Here is a 27,660-nt window from a genome sequence, read left to right on the forward strand (position 1 = left end):
CCAACATGTAAAGAAATGTTCAGAGGAGGAACCAAAGGGTTCCATGAGTAAGAGTTACTAGATAAGTGATGATGGTATGTTGTTGCTCAAAAATAAAAAGTATGTTCCTAATGTAGTTGATCTGAGGAGGCTCATCATGGATGAGTTTCATAAAATACCTTACTATGGTCATCCTAGTTATCATAATACGTTAACAACCATAATGAAAATGTATTATTGGCCATGATTGAAGAAGGAAGATGTTGAATATATTTCCAAGTGCTTGGAGTGCCAACGAGTAAAAGTAGAATGTAGGCATCCAGTAGGATTGTCGCAACCAATGCCAATCCTTGAGTGGAGGTGGGAAGTCATATCTATGGACTTCATTATGGGATTTCTAAAGGAAACCAAACATAATAATGGTCATGGACAAGTTGAGCAAGGAAACTCACTTCATTATTATCAAGTCCACTCACAAAGCTATTGATATATCCCATATATTCATGAAGGAAATATTCAGACTACATGGGGTGCCTAAGAAGATTATGTCAGATTGAGATGCCATGTTCACTTCTAATTTTTGGAAGTTGTTGCTTGTTGGTTTTGGAACCTAGATGGTTTTTAGTATCGCCTATCATCCTCAGACATTCAACTAGATGGAAAGAGTGCACTGAATTTTGGAGGACATGTTGAGAATGTATGTCATGCATTAGCCAAAGATGTGGGAGGATTTCCTACCATTGGTGGAGTTTGCATACAATAATGAATATTAGGAGTCACTGGGGACGAGTCCTTTTGAGGCAATGTATGGTAAAAAATGCAACAGTCCTATGAACTGGGATGTGTAGAAAATCTATGATAGGTTAACTCGATAAAGGAATATAAATCAAAGCAGAATACTATAACCTAATTCTACTATCAATTTGTGGAAGATTAAAGATCGCGCTGAACAATATAACCAGAAGAAGAAGAATCAATGGCACAATACACATGAAAATACTTTGGGGAAAGTGTCAGATAAAAACCCCACACTATTGTATTATCATACATGGTGGAAATACATAGGAATTATACAAAGCCTTAGCTCTCACAGCTAGCTAGCTCTCAGTACAATCCTCACAGATGCTCAAAGGCAATCTTGGCTTCTCTCTAGCCTTCCTCTCTGCCCTCCAAGCTCCTATTTCCTTGCAATGTTCCTTGTGGATGATTTCCCTATTACCAAGTGGAAAAACAAACCTTCAAAATTGCGCAATCCTCAAGGATGAATCCTTGATTGCATGCATGAGTTTTCTCCATGAGAAAACACATGCAACTGATAGTACACTGTCCTTGAACATTGATCTCAACTGGATCTTTCTCATAATAGACATGCATGAGTTTCTGATGAGGGAATCTTTAGTTAACTCGAGTAGCACTAGTTGAGTGAATTAATGCATCAACTGACTGTTAACTCACTATTAGTTCCTCAAATAGTTTGGAACTAATTTAACTGGACTTAACTCATTAAAATGAGTTAACTAATTACAACTCAAATATGACTCAATCTTATCTCCTTAATTTAAGGGACAACTCTTGCATGACTTCAGAAAGACTTCTAACTTGAATTTCTCCAACTAATTAATTGAAAATAAATTAATTAATTATTTCCAAGTCGCTGTTAAGACTAAATTCGATTTTAATTCACAATTTAATTCAAGGAAAAATTAAATTGGAATATTCTTGTTGCCATATTTCAACACTCCCTCTCAACAAGAAAGGTATTATCTTCCACGTTGATCCTGTCTCTATGGAACTCGAATTTACACTTTGACAATGCCTTTGTCAAAATGTCAGCATCTTGCTCCTCTATCGAAAATACTGCAGCAACATGATCCTCTCAATCTGTGAAAAGCCATGGGTAACAAATCTTGCCTTATGCTTCTCCACACTACCATCAACAGCTTGCTTTACTTTGTAAATCCAATGAGAACTCACAACTAACTTGTTCTCCGGTTTCGGAACCACGTCCCAAACACTGTTACGAACTATGGAGTCATATTACTCCACCACAACATCAACCCAAATCGGCTGCTGCACTGCTTCCTTAAAGGAAAATGGCTCAGTATCAACACATTCCCCAGCAAGGGCCATGTATCTAGTGTAACTATCAGGTGACCTCCTCTATCTGCGCTGAGAAGATGGTGCTCCTACATTCTCTCTCGCATCCTCCAACAATCTGTTAGCTTCTTTTGTGTGCTTTCATTCATCTCTGGAAGACTATGCTTGAGTGGATGTCTCCAATCCTGGAACCTCTATATGTGGCTGCTCCGCATCAATCTGAGGCTCCTCCTCCTTAGGAACCAACAGTTCCTCCACAACCTATAGTTGGAGCTCCCTCTCAAGGGAAACTTGCATGGCCTTCTGCTCATCAAACTTGAGATCTCTGCGAACCACTGTCCTCCGACTGGTAGGCAAGTACACCCGATAGTTGTGAGGTGTATCAGTGTACCCCACAAATATCCCCAACTCTGCTGTCGGCTCAAGCTTCTTCCGTGCATCCTTTGTCACATGGCAATATACCAATGAGCCAAAGATCCTGAAGTGACCCACATCTGGTATCTTACCAGAGAAAGCTTCCTTTGGTGTCTTCATCCCAAGTATGTGATGCAGGCTTCTATTCTGCAAATAGACCGCTGTGTTGCATGCCTCAACCCACAAGTGAAGTGGTAGGCCTTGGTCATGCAGCATTGCCCGTGCTGCCCCTACAATAGTTCTGTTCTTCCTCTCGGCCACCCCATTCTGCTGTGGGTTATGAGGTGCTGTCAACTCTTGTTTAATTCCTTCCACTGCACAGAAGTCTGTAAACTCTTGAGAGACATATTCTCCACCCTTGTCTCTTCTCAAGGCCTTGATCTTCTTCCTCGACTCTTTCTCGACCAGAGCTTTGAACTCACAAAACTTTGTGAAGGTTTGGTCCTTTTTTTACGTGAAATAAATCCCATTTACGAGAATAGTCATCAATGAAAACCACATAATACCTTTGCTTCACTGTGGATGCTGTCGAGAATGGTCCACACAAATCAGTATGAACTCGCTCTAAGATAGCCTCTGCTCGACTATCTCGATCATGAAAGGAAGACTTGGTGTACTTTCCCAAGGTACAAACTTTGCATGTGTCAACTTGCTCAAGTTTACTTTTGGGAAGTCCTGTAGATATCTGTTGCATTATCTTCAAAGCCCCATGATGCAAATGGCCCAACCGCCTATGCCACAACTCACCAATGTCTTGGCTTTGCACCAATTCTGCTTTCGTACTCAATGCTACACAATCATCTACCTCTAGTTTATAGAGATTCTTCACCCAAATCCATATCCTCTTGGTATGACCCGTGGCTATGTGTCTTAGGAACACCTTTCCTTTACTGAAGACAACATCATAGCCTTTGTCCCCCAACATTACGACCGATACCAAGTTCTTCTTTAGTTCAGGCACATACATCACATCTGTCAAGGTGAGGGGAGCTCCATGCTCCCTCTGAAGAGAAACCGTGCCCACTCCTGAAACACTATACCTTCTGTTGTCACCCATCTCTATGCGCATCTTGAGGTCTTTCTCCTCCAAGGCACTGAATAATTTTTTATCCCTGGTTATGTGGAATGAGGCTCCACTGTCAATATACTAGACACAACCCATCATCGATGATAACCATGCATGCAATGAGGTAAAGTCCATTTCGAACTAAGAGGCTAATGCCTCACCTTCCAATCCTTCTCAGGATCCCTTCTTGGACTTCTTCGATGGGTAATTAGTCGCATAATGTCCCATCTTGTGACAATTAAAGCATCTTACTTTAGACATGTCACCCTTCTTCCCTCTTGATTCTTCGAAGCTTATCCTTGCGCGCTAATTTCCTCTGGTCACTATTGTTCTGGTAGAGGTCGTTCAATGTCTTCCACATTGAAAATTGAGTATCCTTCCCATGGAGACTTGAGACAATATGGTCTTGAACTCCCTCAAGGATGATCCATCTCGCCTTCGCCACACATTTCTTCCACTCAGCCAACTCTTGTGCATTAGTTGAAGCTGGCTTTGGGATTTCTTGATCAATGAATTCCTTCAAGCCATTGTCTTCTAATACAACCTCCATTCTATCTTTCCATGCTATGTAATTCGAGCTACCTTCCAAGGCATACTCGAGTCTCAAGCCATAGAACGCCATTGGCCAACCTTGAAGTATGACATGAATTCGATTTGCACCTATAACCCTGAACTTCAAACTTTGAATTCTCTTCTCAGTAATGTTCACAGCTCTGATACCATGTAGAAAATCTGTGATAGGTTAACCCGATAATGCAATATAAATCAAAGCAAAATACTATAACCTACTTCTGCTATCAATTTTTGGAAGCTTAAAGATCGAGCTGAAAAATATAACCAGAAGAAGAAGAATCAATGGCACAATACACATGAAAATACTTTGGCGAAAGTCTCAGATAAAAACCCCACACTATTGTATTATCATACATGGTGGAAATACATAGGAATTATGCAAAGCCTTAGATCTCACAGCTAGCCAGCTCTCAGTACAATCCTCACAGATGCTCATAGGCAATCTTGGCTTCTCTCCAACCTTCCTCTGTGCCCTCCAAGCCCCTATTTCCTTGTGTTGTTCCTTGTGGATGATTTGCATATTACCAAGTGGAAAAACAAACCTTCAAAACTGCGCAATCCTCAAGGATGAATCCTTGACTGCATGCTTAATAATTTTCCATGAGAAAAAAGATTCAACTGATAGTACATTGTCCTTGAACATTAATCTCAACTGGGTCTTTCTCATAATAGACATGCGTGAGTTTCTGATGAGGGAATCTTCAGTTAACTCGAGTAGCACTAGTTGAGTGCATTAATGCATCCACTGATTGTTAACTCACTATTAGTTCCTCAAAAAGTTTGGAACTAATTTAATTGGACTTAACTTAGTAAACTGAGTTAACTAATTACAACTCAAATATAACTCAATCTTATATCCTTAATTTAAGGGACAACTCTTGCATGACTTCAGAAAGACTTCTAACTTGAATTTCTCCAACTAATTAATTTAAAATAAATAAATTAATTATTTCCAAGTAGCTGTTAAGACTAAATTCGATTTTAATTCACAATTTAATTTAAGGACAAATTAAATTGGAATATTCTTGTTGCCATATTTCAACACTCCCTTTCAACAAGAAAGGGATTATCTTCCACCCCGATCCTGTCTCTATGGAACTCAAATTTACACTTTGACAATGCCTTTGTCAAAATGTCAGCATCTTGCTCCTTCGTCGAAATATACTGCAGCAACATGATCCTCTCGACCTGTGAAAAGCCACAGGAAACAAATCTTGCCTTATGCTTCTCCACACTACCATCATCAACTTGTTTTACCTTGTAAATCCAACGGGAACAAACAACTGACTTGTTTTCCGTTCTTGGAACCACGTCCCAAACACTGTTACGAAATATGGAGTCATACTCCTCCACCATAGTATCAACCCAAATCGGCTACTGCACTACTTCCTTAAAGGAAGATGGCTCGGTCTCAACACATTCCCCAACAAGGGCCATGTATCCAGTGTACCTCTTAGGTGACATCCTCTATTTGTGCTGAGAAGATGGTGTTCCTACATTCTCTCTCGCACACTCCAACAATCTATCATCTTCTTTTGTGCGCTTCCTTCCATATCTAGAAGACTCTGCTTGAGTGGATGTCTCCACTCCTAGAACCTCTACATGCAGATGCTCCACATTAGTCTGAGGCTCCTCCTCCTTAGGAACCAACAGTTCCTCCACAGCCTGTAGTTGGAGCTCCCTCTCAAGGGAAACTCGCATGGCCTTCTGCTCATCAAACTTGAGATCTCTGCGAACCACTGTCCTCTGACTGGTAGGCAAGTACACCCGATAGTTGTGAGGTGTATCAGTGTACCCCACAAATATCCCCAACTCTGTTGTCGGCTCAAGCTTCTTCCGTGCATCCTTTGTCACATGGAAATATACTGATGAGCCAAAGATCCTGAAGTGACCCACATCTAGTCTCTTACTGGAGAAAACTTCCTCTGGTGTCTTCATCCCAAGTATACGATGCAACCTTCTTTTCTGCAAATAGACCGCTGTGTTTCATGCCTCAGCCCACAAGTGAAGTGGTAGGCTTTGGTCATGCAGCATTGCCCATGCTGCCCCTACAATAGTTTTGTTCTTCCTCTCGGCCACCCCATTCTGCTGTGGGTTATGAGGTGTCGTCAACTCTCATTTAATTCCTTCCATTGCACAGAAGTCCTTAAACTCTTGAGAGACGTATTCTCCACCGTTGTCACTTCTCAATGCCTTGATCTTCTTCCTTGACTCTTTCTCAACCAAAGCTTTGAACTCACAAAACTTTGTGAAGGTTTGGTCCTTCTTCTGCATGAAATAAATCCAGCATTTACGAGAATAGTCATCAATGAAAATCACATAATACCTTTGCTTTGTTGTGGATGCCGTTGAGAATGGTCCACACAAATCAGTATGAACTCACTCTAAGATAGCCTCTGCTCGACTGTCTCGATCATGAAAGGAAGACTTGGTGTACTTTCCCAAGGTACAAACTTTGCATGTGTCAACTTGCTCAAGTTTACCTTTGGGAAGTCCTGCAGATATCTATTGCATTATCTTCAAAGCCCCATGATGAAAATGGCCCAACCGCCTGTGCCACAACTCGCCAATGTCTTGGCTTTGCACCAATTCTGCTTTCGTACTCAATGCTGCACAATCATCTACCTCTAGTTTATAGAGATTCTTCACCCAAATCCCTATCCTCTTGGTCTGACCCGTGGCTATGCGTCTTATGAACGCCTTTCCTTTACTAAAGACAACATCGTAGCCTTTGTCCTCCAACATCGCGACTGATATTGAGTTCTTCTTCAGTCCAGGCACATACATCACATCTGTCAAGGTGAGAGGAGCTCCATGCTCCCTCTGAAAGATAGTCGTGCCCACTCCTGAAACACTATACCTTCCGTTGTCACCCATCTCTATGCGAATATTGAGGTATTTCTCCTCCAACGCACTGAATAATTTTTTATCACCGGTCATGTGGAATGAGGCTCCACTGTCAAGATACCAGGCACAACCCATCATCGATGACACCATGCATACGATGAGGGTAAAGTCCATTTCGAACTGAGAGGCTAATGCCTCACCTTCTGATCCTTCTGAGGATCCCTTCTTGGACTTCTTCGATGGGAAATCAGTCGCATAATGTCCCATCTTGTGACAATTAAAGCATCTTACTTTGGACATGTCACCCTTCTTCCCACTTGATTCTTCAAAGCTTATCCTTGAGCGCCAATTTCCTCTGGTAGCTATTGTTCTGGTATAGGTCCTTCAATGTCTTCCACATTGAAAATGGAGTATCCTTCCCATGGAGACTTAAGACAATGGTCTCAAACTCCCTCAAGGATGATCTGTCTCACCTTCGCTACACACTTATTCCACTTAGCCAACTCTTATGCATTAGTTGAAGCTGGCTTTGGGATTTCTTGATCAATGAATTCCTTCAAGCCATTGTCTTCTAATACAACCTCCATTCTATCTTTCCATGCTATGTAATTCGAGCTACCTTCCAAGGCATACTCGAGTCTCAAGCCATAGAATGCCATTGGCCAACCTTGAAGTATGATATGAATTCGATTTGCAACTGCAACCCTGAACTTCAAACTTCGAATTCTCTTCTCAGTATACTGTTCACAGCTCTGATACCATGTAGAAAATTTGTGATAGGTTAACCTGATAATGTAATATAAATCAAAGGAGAACTATAACCTACTTCTACTATCAATTTGTGGAAGCTTAGAGATTGAGCTGAACAATATAACCAGAAGAAGAAGAATCAATGGCACAATACACATGAAAATACTTTGGCGAAAGTCTCAGATAAAAACCCCACACTATTGTATTATCATACATGGTGGAAATACATAGGAATTATACAAATCCTTAGCTCTCACAGCTAGACAGCTCTCAGTACAATCCTCACAGATGCTCACAGGCAATCTTGGCTTCTCTCTAGCCTTCCTCTCTACCCTCCAAGATCCTATTTCCTTGCGTTGTTCCTTGTGGATGATTTGCCTATTACCAAGTGGAAGAACAAACCTTCAAAACTGTGCAATCCTCAAGGATGAATCCTTGATTGCATGCATGAGTTTTCTCCATGTGAAAACACATGCAACTGATAGTACACTGTCCTTAAACATTAATATCAACTGGGTCTTTCTCATAATAGACATGCATGAGTTTCTGAGGAGGGAATCTCCAGTTAACTAGAGTAGCACTAGTTGAGTGCATTAATGCATCAATTGACTGTTAACTCACTATTCGTTCCTCAAACAGTTTGGAACTAATTTAACTGGACTTAACTTAGTAAACTGAGTTAACTAATTACAACTCAAATATAACTCAATCTTATCTCCTTAATTTAAGGGATAACTCTTGCATGACTTTAGAAAGACTTCTAACTTGAATTTCTCCAACTAATTAATTTAAAATAAATCAATCAATTATTTCCAAGTAGCTGTTAAGACTAAATTCGATTTTAATTCACAATTTAATTCAAGGACAAATTAAATTGGCATATTATTGTTGCCATATTTCAATAGGATGACCCAATATATAGAGTAGTCCTTGGAACTGATATACTAAAGGAAATAGAGAAGAATTGGTTAAGTTCAAGTAGAAATTAAAGGCAGACTGAGATAGGAAAAATAGTTACGCAGACTAGCATAGAATGCACAAATAATTCTAATTGGGAGAGCATGTGTATATTTGCATCAAACCAAGGAAGAGCTCACTGAAAGTGGGGTCTTGTGCCAAGTGGGCACCCAGATTTTATGGAACCTTTTATATTTTGGAAAGAGTGGGGCTAGTGGCCTATAGATTGGCCTTTCCACCCATAATGAATGTGCATAATGTTTTTCACATTTATTTTCTTAAGAAACATGTACATGATGCTAATCATATTTTTGACTAGTCTATGTTATAGGTAGAACTTGAGGGAATGTTCCAACCAGAACCACTGTGCATATTGGATTGGAGGCAAACTGCACTCTTGAATCGAGTAATAGAGCAGGTCAAGGTGTAATGGAATCACTTTGGAAATGATGAAGCCATGTGGGATATGGCAGAACAAATGATGGTGTTATACCCATTTTTGTTTGATGAACAGGTGGATGTAAGAGCTATTATATAAAGCTCATTTTTTGTCCTTTTACTTTCTAGTTACAAAAACCATTAAATATGATAAATGATAAATGATGTATGTGATAATAAAATAATTTTATATTTGGCTAGCCTAAAGAGTGAGAAAGATGGATCCACGATTTGAGAAAGAGTTGTGAGTGGTGTTGGTTGGCGTAACTGAATGACCACCACCAAATAGTTGGAAAAGACATTACAGGGTAGAGGAGATCCCCATGTTCTTCCCTGCTTCCATGATGTGAAGGTGAGGGGAAGCCAATAGTCCCATGGGGGTACCATTGAAGAGCCTATTGGAAAAGAAAATAATAACAAGAAAAACATAGGACTCGAAGAACAAAATACTAGATAGAAATAGTGAGAAATTCCAGAGAAAAGACAAGGCCGAGTGTATGAGGAAGGAGCTGCGCACCTTAAGAAGTTTTCTTAGTTTGATGGGATGTGATTTCCAGTATTGATGCATTGGAGTTGTTGGGAAATGTGTGTCCAAGCTTGAAATAATATTGGGAGGCTCAAAGGAGAAATTAGGTGATGAGTGCTTGCACAGATGGATTATAAACGACTTATTGCTTGCCATATAAGCTAATAAACCATCCGAACAATGTGCTACATGTTCTTGTAGTGCTTTCCTTGAAGACACAACTAATAAACCACCTATAAAGAAAACCCATAGTCTTGGAAACATTAGCAATACCCTCACTGAACCTAGTTGGAATCCATGAGAAATAAATCCCTTAGATCGTGGATTTGGCTCAAGTGTGGAGAGCTGCAAGAAGGACTATGGTGCAACTGACCTATGATTGGGTGGAAAGTTGAATTCCCACCTTGAGTTTCCAACCATCTCCAGACATTTAGATAAGTTCCATGACTTCTATATATTTAAATGAGATTGATTAACATGATTGGTATGTTAATGATTAACATATGACTTTGTGTTATTCCTGAATGGTCATTGAAAATTATTGCGTGTCCTTGATGGGAAGTCCATAATGTATTCTCTTTTGGCTAAGTTGGAATACTAGATTTATGTGGTGGAAAATAATGTTTCCTAATTATAAATGCAATGGTTATTGGGTTCATGAAGACGTGTAGTTAACTAATAATTCCAATATTTCGCTGATTGAAATGCTTATGAAATAAAAAACAAGGCCTTATTTTCTTATTTAATACTGTAATGTACTGGGGTGGCAGGAGGGGTAGTGGTCCTCTTTAACTCTGATGGAAAACCAATTATTAAGTACTCATGGGAACTTGGGAAAAGGACCAATAATCAAGTTGAAATGTATGGCATCTTTCTTGGATTAAGCTTTGTGAAAGACATGGATATATCTAGGATCATACTCCTTAGGGACTCCCTGCTCATAATATAGTATTTGTGCAAAGGATCCTTCCCGAAACATATTCATCTCAAGCTTATCCTTCAAATAATTACTTCTTCCTCGGATCCCTTTCCCGTTAAGTCCTTATTTCATGTCCTTATATGCCAAAACTTGGAAGTTGATAGATAAGATAATATTTCTTGCCTTCTAAAAGCAGGCTAGGATAAAGTAAATGGTTCCTTAGGATGGAAGAATGTCCCATGATTATCCCCCCATCTTTGGTTATAATGCATATGATTGGGAGCCCCTCTCTAAGAATCAAAATCCATATTATGGTCTATATCCTAATACCCCCAATAAAAAAAATTGGTGTTTAATTCAAGGTGTCATGGCTTGTAGTGAGGACATGGTCCATGCAATGGAAATTCCCCCATGGACATCGCATTAATTTAGACCTATGATGAGACGGGTTACTCTGTCTCTAATTAACCTCACACTAGGATTATTGATGGTATCCACGATGGGTGCCATTATGAAGTATAATTGTGATTTGATAGTCTTTGCATGTGGGATTTCTGGGTTCAAGTCCAATTTAATTGCCTCTGTTTCATCCTTCCACTAGAATTCTTCTTTCTCTGAGCACTGTGAACCTTCATATAGATGTATTCAATGGCACCCATTTTTGGTTCATAGGAAACAAATGGAATTCTTTGAGAATTCGATAGGAATTGACTTCTAGGCTATGTTTGCAACATTTGTGGTGTCAAGATGTCCTTACATAGTGTTTGTGGGTGTAAAATTTAGGGTTTTCCTCACCTATTTTTGACTTGCCTCACTATCATTTTGAGAGGGCTCCATTTGAATTAGTTCAACTTGTATCAATTCCACTATCCCGTTAGATCTAGTTTGTTGGTTCTCTTTTATGCAAACTAGTTTTCCTCTACTGTGATGCTCCTACTCTCAATTATTAATCTTCCTTATCTGCATTATTCTCTATCACTTTTGCCTCCAGTCATTCTCTATTTATCCTCTTATTCAATGGGAATTCTACTATGTTCTTTAGTCTCTTTGGTTATGGCTTCCCAGACATTGTGCAGAAATGTGTTGGTCCTCTCTGCCTATTTTCTTTTTAATTGAATTCTACTAGTCTATAGTAAGTAATTTCCCCTGTTTCTCCCCACTATTTTCCTTCAACCGACTCTCTGAACCACCTGTTCCCTATCCTTGCAAACACTTGGCTCCTCTTCACTTGTTATCCAATTATTTCAACCAAGAAAGTTAAGTCTACTACTATAGGGGGTATTGGCATTTGCCACATAGTCCACCTAACACCTAGAAGCTCTATAGTTGGACAACATGGACATCAAGTGGAAACTTCACCAACAAGTGTTAACCTCTATTTCCCTTCTCAATGATATTCAAACACTTAAAGCAATCTTAACCCACCAAGAGGATGAAATTGATGCTATTTTTCAGTAGTTGGATGAATAGAACTGGTAACTTACAATCAATGAAAATCATAATGTAGACAACAATGCTTATAGCCGACCCACTTTCAACCTACTGCTTGACCTTAATCATCCTATGGAAGATAATTTGGATGATTGGCATTCTCCTCCTTTCTAATGCACTCGTATTGTCAATTTTTTTTACTTCTTGGAAAATTTTGCAAAGTTTATGTATGTCGGTTACCTATAGTAGCTACTATCAAACGTAATCTTTTTGTAACTTGGGCTAGTCCTTCATATGAGGACATGCTTCTGAAATAAACAATGTATTTGATTTCCCATGTATTTTTTGCATCCGAGAAAACATTTTAATGAAATACTTACTCATCTTTGTTAAAAAAAATTGTAATGTACTGTCTTTATGAAGAGAATGGTGGTGTTCTCCAGGATGCATTCAGACCCAAGGAAATCTTGATAGAGCCTACGGAACCTTAGTTGTCTCAAGTTTGTGTAATGCAAGCCATAGGATTTCATTAAGACTAATAAGCCTTTGAATAATTTTCATGTAAAAAGACTTTGGTTTTAGCTAAGTTTCAACAAGCGTGGGATGGGATTGTTCCCATTACCCAACATAAAACTTCACATTGCATTGCACCTCCCTTTGTGGAGTTGTGTGCCTTAATCATGTGGGAATGAAGTTGTTGAAAAAGGGCGCAAAAATAGATATTCTCATCATTCAACATGAAATTTAATGTCGCACATTGCCTCCCTTTCCAAGCGGTATAACTTTGAACGATTTGGAACAGGCACAATAGATGAACCGAACAAGATAGAGATTACCCCATTACTGGAAGGGAAAAATTCATGTCATGCCACGCCTCCCCTAGCATGTGTTATGTATCAGATGTTTGGGAGCATGGGTGTTATTGGTGGGGCACAGGACAAGAATTAATCCCATTACCCGATATGAAAGTTCACATCGTGCTATGCACAAGTTGGCACACTACACCTGTTATATGGTGGTGTTGTCGTATGATGGCAGGACAAGAATATTTCTGTCCTAGGGGAGAAAACAAAGAATTGGCGTAATGGAGAAATTGTGCCTTGGGAACCAAATTTCTTATAAGGTAAAAACGAGGTTTTGCATAATGGGGCTCGACCTAGTGGGACACATGATTGTGACTTAGGTGGCAGAGGCCACCAGGGGTTGATAAGGTATGTGGATTCCACATGGGTAGGTGATGTGGACATATGTTGATGTGACGCCTACATGGTGCGATACATGGCAGATAGGATCAACTTGTTAGATGGACGAAGAGAGGATTTTTGGATGACATGTGGCATTGTTAGAGGATTCCACATGGCAAGGTGACCTCACCTTGACATCGACAATAAGAATAAAAGATAGGTGACATGGAGTAGAATGACATGGATTACAAAAGACACCATGGGTCATGCCACATCATAAGTAATAGAAGGTGCAATGTCAAATTTAGTGATGAGAGATCGAAAATTTCCCATCAATGCTTTTTGTGTAGTGCTATGATCATTTATAGCACCTCTGGTATGTGGGTGTGGTCTTATAGAGAGCGCTAATGGAGAATTGCATGTTAACTAAAACAAAACATTTGACTTATTACACCCCCCAATGAAGGGGAAGTAAGTGGAGTTTAGTTGCAGAAGCAACAAAAAACAGACCCCCCCGACCCCCTTATTAACTATAGGGATAATAGGGGGTCTCACAATGAATATAAGCCATCTATTTAATTTTAACAATAGTGCTAGGGAGATGAGCTACAAGGTGTTTAACCATTGGCCACATGATACTTCTTAATTGGCCAAACTTAAAATGGGCATAACTATTAATCATGGGGTTGGATTGAGATAAAATTTATATCGTTGGAAACCTCTCGACGAGCCAAATGCAATGGTGGTAATGGTTTTGAGTTTTGAGGAGGTTGGAAAAGAGGATTTTGGCGACCTCATATTCATAATAGACCTTGGAGATAGTCCCGTGTCATACCCAAACATTCTACTTGAAATCTGAATTCACATTTAGCCAGAGAATTCTAGTTTTTTATGTATAAAATCTTTTCAATATATCATTTATAATAGCTAAAGAATTGTTTGAAAACCATCACGTAGTCAATCATTTGATCATGTTTAGTTGCATACTAAGAAAATTGAAAGGAAACATCACTGCACTACATAATCATTTCATATAACCACACTCATTTCAAGTAAATATTTACATGGCAATAAAAAAATTCCTTGCCAATATTGCAAATTAACTCAAGACTGAGAATTTCATTATCACTGTCTCCTTCACATACAAGAGTCAATATTCCACTCTTCATGTGTTGTGTCAGGGCCTCCTAACATAGAAAAATATGTCCATCAAAGGTCTACATGACACAAAGGGATCCATTCATTAATCTAATTGTCCCTTAGTGCTTCTCCTTCTTCTAGTGCCTTACATGCTTGAATAAAACCAACATTCCATAACTTCTTTTTAGTCCCTCACCCAAGTTGAAGGATTCTTCATTGATCTCCTTAATCAACAAGTTTAAAATCATAATTCCACCCAAGATTCTATGACTCAACTAATTCACAACCATCCCATTTTTAGAGACACACTCACAATGCCATGAGTGGACTAGATTATGTTTCAGAAGCCCACACTCTCCTTATATAATCCCACTATAATCTACCATTGTTTTCTTCGACTAGTGAGCGTACTACTCACTTTTTAGATTGTTATCTATCATGGCCAACCCATATAAATTTCCAATATTTTACCAAATCTTATGTATTGACATCTCTCTGCTTTCACCATACCCTTCTTGGGAATTCGTAAGAGACATATATTCATTTGAAATTATATTTGAGGCAACATAAACCTAACCTAAATATATTCTTACCAAAATCCTTTTGTTTAGCATTTAGTGTAGTATGGTCGATTTCCATATTTACATGCTTTCCATTACTATGCCTACTCAAATGATGATTTTCTCAAGGGTGTCCATCTAGCACCTTCTCTAACCTTGAACCCCCTTGTAATTATCCTCAAGACTCTTTCAATGGATGAAAGTACTTCATTGCTTCCAATCCAGCTTAAAAAATGTGTTCCTTTAATGTTGAATTCCTAAGAACAAACCATATCTTTCTTGATGCACAAGTTCATTCATACACCAATTGTTAGTCAAATTAATCTCAACATGTGTTTCAACACTTCTAATCTATAGCCAATTTAATTTATTCATGTATAGATATTCAAAAATAAATAATAATTCGCAAGCTAAAGGTACTTCACCATTCGACCTCTTTCAGAAGAAAGGCATAATAGCCAAAGTAAAACAATCATTCCAAAGGCAACTCCCTTTTCTGATTTTCTTACAAAACTTAGGAATTTCATGGTCTAGCTATTCATATTATCCCAATCAAACTTCATTTCAATAATTTCTAATTACTTGAATTGTGTTCTCTTCATGCAACTTTGCATTCAATTTAGCAAGGGAAATTTTCTTATTTCATCCAAAATTATGGCATATTAAGCATACAAAATAAATTGATTAAATGTTTCTCATAATTTTCAATAAGCTTAATAGTACAAATTACTTCTTATAATAGGCATGGGTTACCCCTGTTGTTTCAATCTTGGGTATACCAAAACCATTATCCTTTTGATATCGATTATTCATGCCTTCTTAGGTCATTTAATTTTCGACTTTCAAATACTTTTCATTCTCAAAAAAATATCAGTAGTGGAGAGAGTCAAGTGTTCTCCCTTTTTTAGTTTTTTGCATAACTTGGAATTCACAACAATTCTCACCCATTTCCTTGAGCAATAGCTATCAACCAAGCATGTCATCTCTTCTTAAATTCAACCCATCATTCTACACAAGATGACTATTAATAAGACACCATTATTATCTTAACATGTCCATCCTATGCAATTAGATTTATAACCAACAAATCAAATATGTTTTATCATTGTTAGAGTACTTAACTATATTATTCGTCTTTTGTAACTTTGTTTTGTCAGTCAAATATTTCTGGTAATCTAGCTGCATGTGGTTACAACGTACAACTTTCCTTAGTTGTAGCATCTAACAACCCATTATGCATTCAACCATGCATTCAAACAATGCCTTGATGATGTACATTGACATGCTTGTGCACCACCTGCACCTTTCTCATTAATTGTATACATTCATAAGATGTAAAAATAACCTAACATATGAGAGCTTTTAACCATTCAATGACATTTCTCATCGTACATGTTGTTCCCTTTCATATGAAAACAACTAGCAAGGAATAATTTATTCCAAGTAGCATGGAATCATTAGGTGACCATCAACATCACCCTAAACATAGTTAATGCCAACTCTTCATTTACTTTCTGTTCATGCATTTATTTACTTTTTGATGTTAAATTTTCAAAAGGGGAACTCTTGCCTAATTCCCTCTCAATATTTTGTGCATGCTAAACCATACTTGCTTGGCCGCTAGTAGTTATCATATGTTCTTAGATTAGTTGGTATCACAGGGAGAATTCTTACATTCCTCTTCACTAACCTTTCAAGCAACAATTTCTTGTCCATAGCCTTTTTCTCACAAGACTCTATGTGGAATCCTCTTTATCTTCTCTAGCCATATAGTCAAGTTGTTCCTAGTTATAGTTTCATTATTAATCCATGGTTAATCATTATAATCATCTTATCACAATAGACTACTCTGATTTCACAATCATATTACCTGTATGCTTAATCATTATTTACATGCATAAAAAATATCTATAATATTTTAACATTTCACTATCCTCGTGCCTATTAATGCACATGCAATTTAGCTATCCAATTCCTAGCATTTTCATCATACCTATGCTCTTATTTATTAGCACATAATAACCCTTTCAAAATTTTGATAAAAAAACATTAAAAATTGCAAGAGATAAGTTAAGAGATTCACCCTCATAATTATGGTTGTATCAATCAACCATGTTCTTCCACAATTATCATGCATTGATCTATCCAGGGAGATCTAGTCAACATCCTAATTATCTCCTCCACAACTTTTACAATCAACATTTTTTCATTAAATGCATCTTCAATAGTTATATCTCTTAAAAAATATATGCTATACATGTCATAAATCCTGTGGCACTCCCTTTCCAACAATCATCCAATGATCTTGGTTCCCATGGTGTACAGTCTCGTTTTTGTGCTTCCTTACTTTGGAACTTTTACTCTATTACTCTCCCAACTCTACTTTTGTAGTCTGTCTTCTTAGCCCATCCAAGCCTAGCATTTGAGCTCTTCTATAACAATTTCGTTCTCTTTCCCAAACCCATTAATTCCAAGTGTTGAACCTTTATATATGATACCACTTTATGATACAAATTTATAAGATACACAACTCCCTAATGCTTGATTAGATATGTGGGGTTTATTTAGATTCAACCTTCTAGATTAATTATGAAGACGGTGTTAGCAATTTTTTTTTTCTTCCAACATCTTAAAAAATGATTTTGATATTTCCATCGTATTCTACTTGTTAAGAACTCTTCAACGTAACAAATTTCATCTCAAATAGAACTCCTAACACAAAGTTATGCCCAGTTGAATATTTTCCCCTTCAGGGCCACATAAGATTTGTGAATATTCATATTGTTGAGACATGACACTCCTTTCCCATGTTTCATTAGTGCATTAATCCATGTCCTTGGTTGGACCACGTCAATCCACATCATCATGCCATGTTTTTCCCTGATAGACTTGTATCAAGCCTGATAATAGCTACTCAAACCTCTTAATACCCAACGATAGATGACATAAACCTATATTTTATAGCTTATCAGGTTTTATATTCTATTAGTAAAATGGGAACACCCAATACCTCATCTCGATTCTCCTAAAATCTTGACTTCCAACACAGATCACCTGACACACCAAGACTGAAACTCTACCACTTGACATTTTTTTTCTACAATAATCAATAGGCTATCAGGTTCCACTGTTATTAGGGGTGAGTTCAATATAGGGCCCAAACTTCCCAAAATCCAAACAACCAATATCCACAAAATCTACCACCTCGTCACCTTCTACTACACACTTTGATCCACATTGTGCTACATCAACTTTCCACATGGACTGTCACGTCACCATAACACATTAGTCTGACTTGTCATAAATGAGGCATGTCCCATACCATGTCACCATGACAAATCATTTTCCATGTTACCCTACTTCGTGGACTATCACATCATTTCCACATCATCATGCCATGTCCACCAATATTATCAAGCATCAATGGTATTGAGGTGATACCCTGATATTTTGTTTTCAATCACTCTACCTTTGAATGCCTAATACCCAACACTTAGCCACATTAATTGACAACTCATCATGGATCTATCCTGATGATGAACCACAGAAGAGGGTTTGAAATGTCGATTACAAAAACATGAATGCGATAACTCCGAAAATAACACCACACAAAGGATATATCACAAAAGCCTCAAATCAATAACTCATAAACTATTAGGTGATGAATAGTGTGGGTTATATTTGCACCAAGTCTTTACACTAGTAGAATCCACCATATTCACTTGAAAAACTGCAAACCAAAAAGTTGACACATGATACACTGTCACTTGATAGGCCCGACCACCCCTCTCTATTAATTGATGAAGTCTTCATGTTTTATTAGTATTAGAGGCCTTTTTCAATGGTGGTTCAATGAAATACTTAATCCTTCAGGCCCTATAGCCCAATTTATGAAAATTAAAATCCCAATACCCATTTTAAATCTAATTTCTTGGTATTTGCTCCCTTACCAACCCATATGACTCGTGGTTGGGGCTAAAGACCTCCAATACCTATATTTTCAAGACTGCTAAAATTAAAGGAGAGGGAATCCCTAAATTTCCAAAAAGGAAAAACATGCTCACATAAGGAGCTTCCCAGTCCATCTCAAAGGCTAGAAGAGACATTTACAAGGAAAGGATTTGCCCTAAAGTACTTTTAAAATTACAAAGGTCCTTGCTAGCCCTAAGGTATCCAAAATATTTCATCTCGTTGCCTCAATTCTAAGTATTCCTTAACATTCCTTAATAGACTTCGATGAATTCTAGAGTTCCTTAATAAACTCTTTGTTCTATAAAATTCTCTAAGAAGATTGTTTCCTCTTGAGCCCCCCCTTTTAATCAAGGTTTTTGTTATTTTCTTTAAGTCCTTATCATCCATAAGTCCTCCCTAGTTATTTTAGTAGGCTTAGAGCTTCTCCAGTCTGTTTACTAGTAAACCATGGAATTTGTCCATAACTAGGACTAAAATAATATTGTTCCCATGCTTAAGTGAAACCTCTACTTCATGTCAATAAACATGGTAGACACGACATAAGAGTATATTAAATATGATTAGCATGAACTAAAAAAATATACATCCATTTCAGTTACATTAACCAATTGACATCATAAATAGACAACACACAAATCATTATATCCATTTATGTAAGCACCCTACCTTCTAGCCCCTTAAGGATTCTTGGGCTGTGGGAGGTGTTATGTTTTAGACATGATCTCCAAGTTTATTTATGAAGATGGGGTTAGTAAAAACTTCATTTTTTCAAGTCTACATAATTTAATTCATATACCACCATCATACTCATCTCATCAAGATCTTTCTAACAATATAAAATTTGTCTCAATCCGAGTTCCAAATCAAAATCTATTCCCATTCAAAGTTCGGGTTGTTAAAAGAGGCCATGTCATTGCATTAGTAGTGTGGCACCCATGTGGTCTCGACTGGGCTCATGCGAACTTGTCATATGAAACCACTTTGACAAGCAATTGGTAATGTAGACCCCTCCTAACGATGGTTCTAATTTGGGAAAGGGGGACCCGAAATTAATATACACCCTTGATTAAGGAGGGGCGGTTTGGTGCCAATCCAAAACACGACCCCTACCCTCCGATTAAGCATTGAACACAAAGGGGGCCCTGCAATCGCTCTCGAATTTTAAAATATCAACTAGTCAATCATGGTATTTCATCCGTCACCCTTTTATAATTTAACAAAGGTGTGGGGTCTTAGTAGTGGTCCATGGCCCGACATCAAATTTGCAGTACTTGTACCAGATCCAAATGGGCTAGTTATTGTTGACTCCCCCATTTCATAGTTACACCATGTAAATCACGGTGGTGTCTAGTGTCCCAACTACATGGTTACACACCTCATCGACATCATCCATTTCAAGTGTTAATCAATTCACATAGGAACTTAGCGGTGGGTGGTAACACATGTGGCTGATGGGTCCACCATGACACATTCCTCGCTAGATTAGTGGTCTTGACTCACTCAACCACTTCACTCCTCTGTGGTAACAACAACCTATCAACAAGGTTCCCATTTTCATAGTTCCTTTCGACCAAAACTCTCCCTATTGTCATTGACTAAACTCTTCTTTTGACTTAACTCCTCTTTCCTTGGTAGTGGCTGATATTTTGGTGACAAAGTTTCAGGAGTACAAAACCGTGATTGGATGAGTTGTTCCCTTATCACTCCCATTAATACAATGACAAGATGTAAAGGTGTTGGTGTTTGGTGGTGGTCAATCGTCCCATCATAATAATTTGCAACATATCAGCCATTGGCCCATCCACACACCACTCTACTGTGCACCACACATTCATTTTGCCGATCCTTGAGACAAGAAGAGGGGGAGGGCCCCTTCCCATGCTTCACTAAGCTTGTTAATATTTCCCACGAAATAATACAATATTTCATTTAAGAGCTATACGTCCCTTGCATTGCCATTTTTAACCTCTCATTCAAAAGTTATATATACCTCAATCACATAAATGTGTAGCACACAAGCCTACATAATTGCACAAGGACAATTACAGTCTATCCTCAAATATCACAAGTCCAATGAGCATGTTGATCTATTTAAATCAAAATCCCTTAGTGTCAATATGAGAGCACCACACATAGTTAATCACATTATTCATGAACAACATCCATACTAGCACAACCCAAGTGCTTAACAAATGCCTAACATGAACCACATTCGTTGGTTCGAAACGTTGACCCATTCCTTACGATGTGATTAATCCAAAAGACTGATTTCTAAATGCCTAACATGTTAGACAACCTGCATATCATGAATTTAACAATGAACTATCTGGTTTGATCATTCATTCTGATCATTGACATTTCTTAACCATAGTAAGTAAATGAGGATGCATAAATACACAATTTATCAGTTTATTTCATAAACAAGTTATTGGACAACACAACCTGAAAAATCATCTAATTCCTAGCTTATAAGATAGCCTTCAAATCAAGAGTATAGCAACAAACTTCACGATCCAAGAAATTAGTACAACCACATATATATATGATAGCTTGTCAACACTAAGTACAACAATGAACATTCACTATGAAGGCATACAGTGACATTCATAGATATACAAGAGTTCATACCAGACATATGCAAATCAAGGCACATCATAATTCATGATCCAGATACATATATGCAATAATCTTATTTGAGAATTTTAAGATGGTTGGAAACTGAAGGGGGGACTCAAAATCTCCACCCAACCATAGGCCAACTACACTGTAGTCATCGTTGCTCTAACAACCCTAAAGCCAAATCTAAAGTCTGAAGGGATGCTTGCTTAGGGAGAATTTCACACCACAGCTTAATAGACACCCATGATACATATTTCACTATCTTTGTGGTTTAACAACTACTCTCTAGCAGTAAGCACCATAATGACTCACTCTCTAAGTTCAATCACAAGGCTTCACCCAAAGTCCATATGGGGTATTGCTCATTTCCAAGAGATTGAATCCATTTTTTGGGTGGTTTAATAGTCGTGTTTTCATAGAAAACGTCATAGGGGTCTGTACTCCATTATATAGGTGGTTTAACAACTTTTCTAGCAAGCACCACAATGGCTCATATTTCCCTATCCAATTGGTTTAACAACTATGTAGCAAGAAACACAATGATTCAATCATCCTATAAGCCTCCCACTCACCATTCAAACTTAGACACATTGTCCAGTGGTCGAACACACATCAACACAAGGGAAATCACCCCACTTACCTGAGCACTATTCTCCACAACAACTCCAACATTTATAAATCTTCATGGTTAACTCCAATTGCTCCTTGCTCTCTCCCTGCAACCAATTTTTTTGCTTCGCACTTGCTACATTCTTCCACGAATCTCGTTTTCTTCCTAAGGTATATATCCCTAGCTTTGATCCTAAAGAGAGATGGTATGGGTGTAGTCATTTACCGATATTGGCAAATATCATCTCTTTAATTTTTTGTCAACGCAGTTGATGAATCAATCAATAGGGGTTCTAGGACTTCAATGCAGGTTGGCTCAAGCTATTCACAACACACAACTGGTTTTCCTCAAATTGCATTTCATAAATAATTTTTGAGGAATTGGATTCCCTAGTTTGCAAGTGACTCTAATTATTAAATTCAGGCTGGGTTCATGGCCTTCAAGGCACGCAAGCAAAGAAGCTTCCCTCAGATGATGGACCTGTAAAGTGATCCTTCCTTCAGTTGATAGTAAATTAATTTTTAAATAATTAGTTTTAAAATCTTAGTCAGTTTATGAGCCAACCATGGCTCTCTAAGCTAACAATACAATCATGATATCATATTACATAAATAGGGGCAAAGCAAGGGATGTTACAAACCCTTTCGCCTTAGAGGAACACCGTCCTCAATGTTCTACAAATGGAGGAGAAACAAAAACTGAGCTTAATAATTATAGCTCTTATGGAAATGATATCTTCCACGTATTGAGTTTCCATTTTAAGCTATGTCATTAATTATCCATGGTTTAGTCACCTCTAGACTGTCTGGAATTCTATCACGTTCTAGTTGTTTTCCATTACTCCACATGGAGTCCATAGGGAATATATTCAACTCATTGTCTTCTTGGACACACCCAATGGATTGGATTATAGTGTCACAAAAATGGCCTAGTCCCTAGGGTATTTAACTCCATTACGCTCCTACTACATTACTCTAATATCACTTTGTAGCCATTATCATCTATGTTTGTTGGATAGTTCATCATCTCATCTATATCACAAGCATACAGTTCTCATGAGATTAATCATAATAATAATGAAATGAAATCAAAATTTCAACAGGAAACACTTTACTTATCTTAATAGTATTTATTTTCATCCTTTGCCTCCACAAGTAACAAGTTCAACTCATTATCTACATTGAACTAGCCCCCTTATGTTTGCATCTCAGTTAGCGTGTGCCAAATTTCTTCTCCCATTAGTTATTCACCCTTTTGATCCCAGGAAACCCTGATTCCCAACATTCTACGTGTCTAAGTGTTTTCTTGCATGGGACCCCATTAGCTACTCACCCTTCTGAGCCTAAGAAACCCCCAGTTGGGGGAGTCTACCTATTTGAGGGTTTTCTTGCATGGGATGACATCAAATACTTACTCTTCTGATCCCAGGAAACCCCCATTCCGAGAAGTTTACTTTTTTGAGAGTTTTACTGCATGGGGTTATTATTAGATTCTTATATCTAGGTGCCGATATGGAGTGCTCTATTATATTTTGCATGGGGTTTTATAGCCAAGTTCCTATATGGCATGCTCCACTACATTTCTCATGTAGTGTTACAGTTAAGGTGATAGTTATGACTTTCTCCCAATGAGGTAATCAAAGTGTCACATGGCTAGAATGTCACCATAGGGGTCATGGTCCTAGGCTCCCTGTTCCATTAGTCCACTTGTGTTAGAACATTCAGTTCCCATGATATATAATAAAAAATTTCAAATCATAAATTTTACTTGCCAAAATTTGCATCATTCAAAAGCTAGATCTCACGAACATGAGACTTTTAGTTATGATGTTGGTATCCCTTTCAGGTGGCAATATTCTATCATGGTCGGTTCAATATTTCAGGTGGAAATATTCTATCATGGTGGTCAAGCGACATATAATCAATATGTAAGCAACATATAACCATATGCAACCAATCATAAACTTCTGACCATGCATCCCACAAAATCACATCAAGCTCGTCATGATAACCTCACTATAATCATGATCAACATGATGCAATGCAACAAGCACATCGAATGTAAGTGTAAGAGGCACATGCAACTAACATTCATGCATGACCAAGCATCTTCGCCCAAGAAGAGTGCAACCACACTTTGATACCAATATGTAATACCCCCTCCTCTCAGGTCCACCCAAGCAGCCAACCATCTGGGAAAAACATGTGATGAGAGAGGTTAATATAAGGAATTCAATCTCCTTGGTGACCTTAAGGAAATGGAATTGACAAAACATCACACACAGTCATCCAATATCATCAAAAACACCCTCAGGAGATAAGTCAGCCACTCAAACAACCTGTCCCTGGGTCCCACTATTGTTATGGATCTCAGGCCATAGTCGCTCTCATGCTATGGACAAGGGAGCGACCAACAACCTAAATTCGCTCTCATAGGCCTCTGTTCCAGTGACTGTGGACTTTTATCAGCAGACCTATTCTAGCGGCCCCGAGATTTGAGCAACTTTTCTAGCCCAGAATCCAAACCTTTGCCCAGAACTTTATACAACCTTCAGAATCCATCAAAGACGTGATAATAATGTTGATAAATAAAAAATCCACCTCAGGACTAGGCATGAGCATCCCCAAACGAGACTGACATTTTGTCAAATACTTGGCATCAATGCAACCTGCAGGTCTAGGATACAAGACAAATCATAAATGACTGAAAGAACTTATGAAACATAACCAAAAGGATCACCTCCATCTCCATTGAACTATCATACCATCAATTAGATCTTGTATCCATCCATTTAACAATCACAAGTAAATACATGAAATAACCATGACATGGACCAGTCACATAACCATGCTTATAACCAACATTAAACCATATAAATATCAGAGATATGACAACCATTGAAACCACATGTAAACAAGTACAAAAGTAAGAGAACTTAGCTTTTATTAATCATAGGAAAATTTGACCAGGTTCAGGACTTCCACGTACCACTCGACCATAGAAATGGCTGAACCAAATCTCTCCTTTAGCTAGTCACCCCCATGCCATATTCCAAGCATGACTGTGGGATCTCATAGAACAACCAATCCAAGAACAACCAAGGGAATCCAGAGGTTAAATCACCTCCACCCTCACAAACCCATGATCACACCAAAACAGGTGCTCTGATCACAACCGAACCAAACTTGGAATTCCATCCAGAATCCATCACTATCATTAAGGAATATTTCATCTTCTTATCTCTCGGGCTTTATCGCAATCCAATTATGGATCACTAGGCCCTAAACTGAGACCAGTCTCTCAAGCTTTACCATAATCCAAACTTGGATCACTAGGCCCTAAACTGAGACTTCTCCCTTAGGCTTTACCGTGTATCCTGTCAAAATTGTTCAAGGGATTCCTAGGCCTTTGGGAAATGAACCTTGAGACCACCTCTGCCCCGGATTTCGAAATCCATCCGGTAAACCAAAGGTCAAAACCAAAATAAAAATCCCAACACCATGGTATCCAGAAAAAGGTAAGGCTAGGATGAAAACCATTGTCATAACCCGACAAAACCATGCCACCGACAACAATAGAACCATACACCAACATGTAAAGTCATGCATATCCAAACCAGCTAGGAAATCACATGCAAAAGGTTACCTGCAATTAATCCTGCTGAAGCTGCTTGATCCTGCTCTTCTTCCTTTATCCTTGCTTTATTTCCTTTCCCTTTGCATGCTTTTCCTTCCTTTATCCAAAGTTAGAGTGCTCCAAGAAAACTCCAAGTGACCAAGAGTGAGAGAGAGATAGAATAATGAGAGATCTCCAAACTTGAATTGACAAAAGGTTACCAACTGATCCCTAGAAGCCTTTTTATTAATGAGGCCTCTATTTTCTTCATTTTCCATTATTTTCCTTCAATTTCCTCCTCACATGCAACCCGTGACCTTTCACCTTACTTTTCTCCTAATTTCATTTATTTCATAAATAAATGTGTCCAAAATGACTTTTTGCCTTTTAATGCCTTTGCCTTAGCCTTTGCCAATTTTCCTTAGCCAAAACACACATCGAGTGATGCCCACTAGGATTTCTTTGCCCAATATTCAGCTTGGAATAAGTGTCCCTTAACCGTGGTCTTATTTTTTTATTATTAACTTTTATTACATGAAATTCTCACCAGGGTTGTTATAAGACCTTTCAACATATCAGATATCTCTTGAGGATGCTCCCTCATCTCTCTTCACATCATCACCAAATGTGGGTGACTCAGTCTTCTTAATTTCTCATGGCACCAATCAAATCCTTATGGTTTGCACTACCATTGCTAGGGGTTCTTCATGTTGGATTTTCATTTCTATCCCTACCTCTAACGCGCTACTATGTCATTATTTCATTGTGGTAGTCTCTCAAACCTCAATTTTTTTCTTTCCCTCACACTGCTTATAAGGGCAGTAATGAAGTATGTGTTTCTTTTTGCAACCCCCACATTTTAATGTCTTCCTCATTGACTTATTTCCTTCTACATTGTTGGTTGCTAGTTCCTATGTCTGAAGTTTACATGGGTTATTATTCTTTTGTTTTTTGTGAGATTATTCACAAATTAGGTGTTTTACTCCACAACCCCAACATTTCAGTGGCGTTTTCTTCTTCCCAACCTTATGAGGTTTTCCTTTGATCTTGTCATTTTGACACACATTCATATCTCCAATGGTTGGTCCATGTTGCAAAAACCATTGCATGTATGATAGGTTTTGTAGCAATGTCATGTTTAGCCCTTCCTATTTTTCTAATTTTCTAATGAGTCTTCCATTCTATTCTTTGCCACTCTTCAACTCATCTCTCAAGCTCCTAAGGATATCCTTTCCATTATGGGAAATTTCCTCTAATATTTTTCCTACTGATTCTTTTTCTTTATCATGATGGATTTGTTCCATACTGTACTACACCATTCTACTGCTCATTCTTCTATTTTGCTACAAATCGTGTCTTCCTATGTTTTGTCACACACACATAGTTGTCAACTAAATTAATCATAAACATATTAATTCATTACCTTTGCATGCCAACACTAAGCATGCTAATTTGATGTTGTTCACGCATCTAAAAACCATTTTAGTTACATACTCTAGGAAATAAAAAAACGTGTAAGGATTTTATCAAGGTTAATATCCAAGACATCTGCAAGTTTAAAGACAACATGTGTGTGTGTGTGTGTATGTAAGAATTAGGCTATCAAAATTAATTTTATCATTTGTATGTGATCCTCTTTAGGTCCAATGTTGAACCTTTGCTTCGATACCACTCTACAAACACCCTCCCTTCCATTCCCTTAAGGATTCTTGGGCTGTGGGAGATGTTATGTTCTAGAGTTGATCTCTAAGATGGGGTTAGCAAAAAAACATTTTTGCAAGTGTCCAGAATTTAATTTGAATAACACCATCATACTTGTTGAATTGAGGCTTCTGTGATCCATAATAGTTATAAGTAGAACTTCGACGTAAATCACATTTAGAAAGACCTTTGTCGACGCGTTTCGAACCAACCAGTGTGGTTCATCGTCAGGACAAGTTGAAGAAACAGATCCAGCTATTGC

The sequence above is a fragment of the Pinus tabuliformis genome, chromosome 6, assembly GCF_031772625.1.
Source record: "Pinus tabuliformis cultivar Carrire ecotype Pingquan chromosome 6, CPIR1, whole genome shotgun sequence".
NCBI lineage: Eukaryota > Viridiplantae > Streptophyta > Pinopsida > Pinales > Pinaceae > Pinus > Pinus tabuliformis.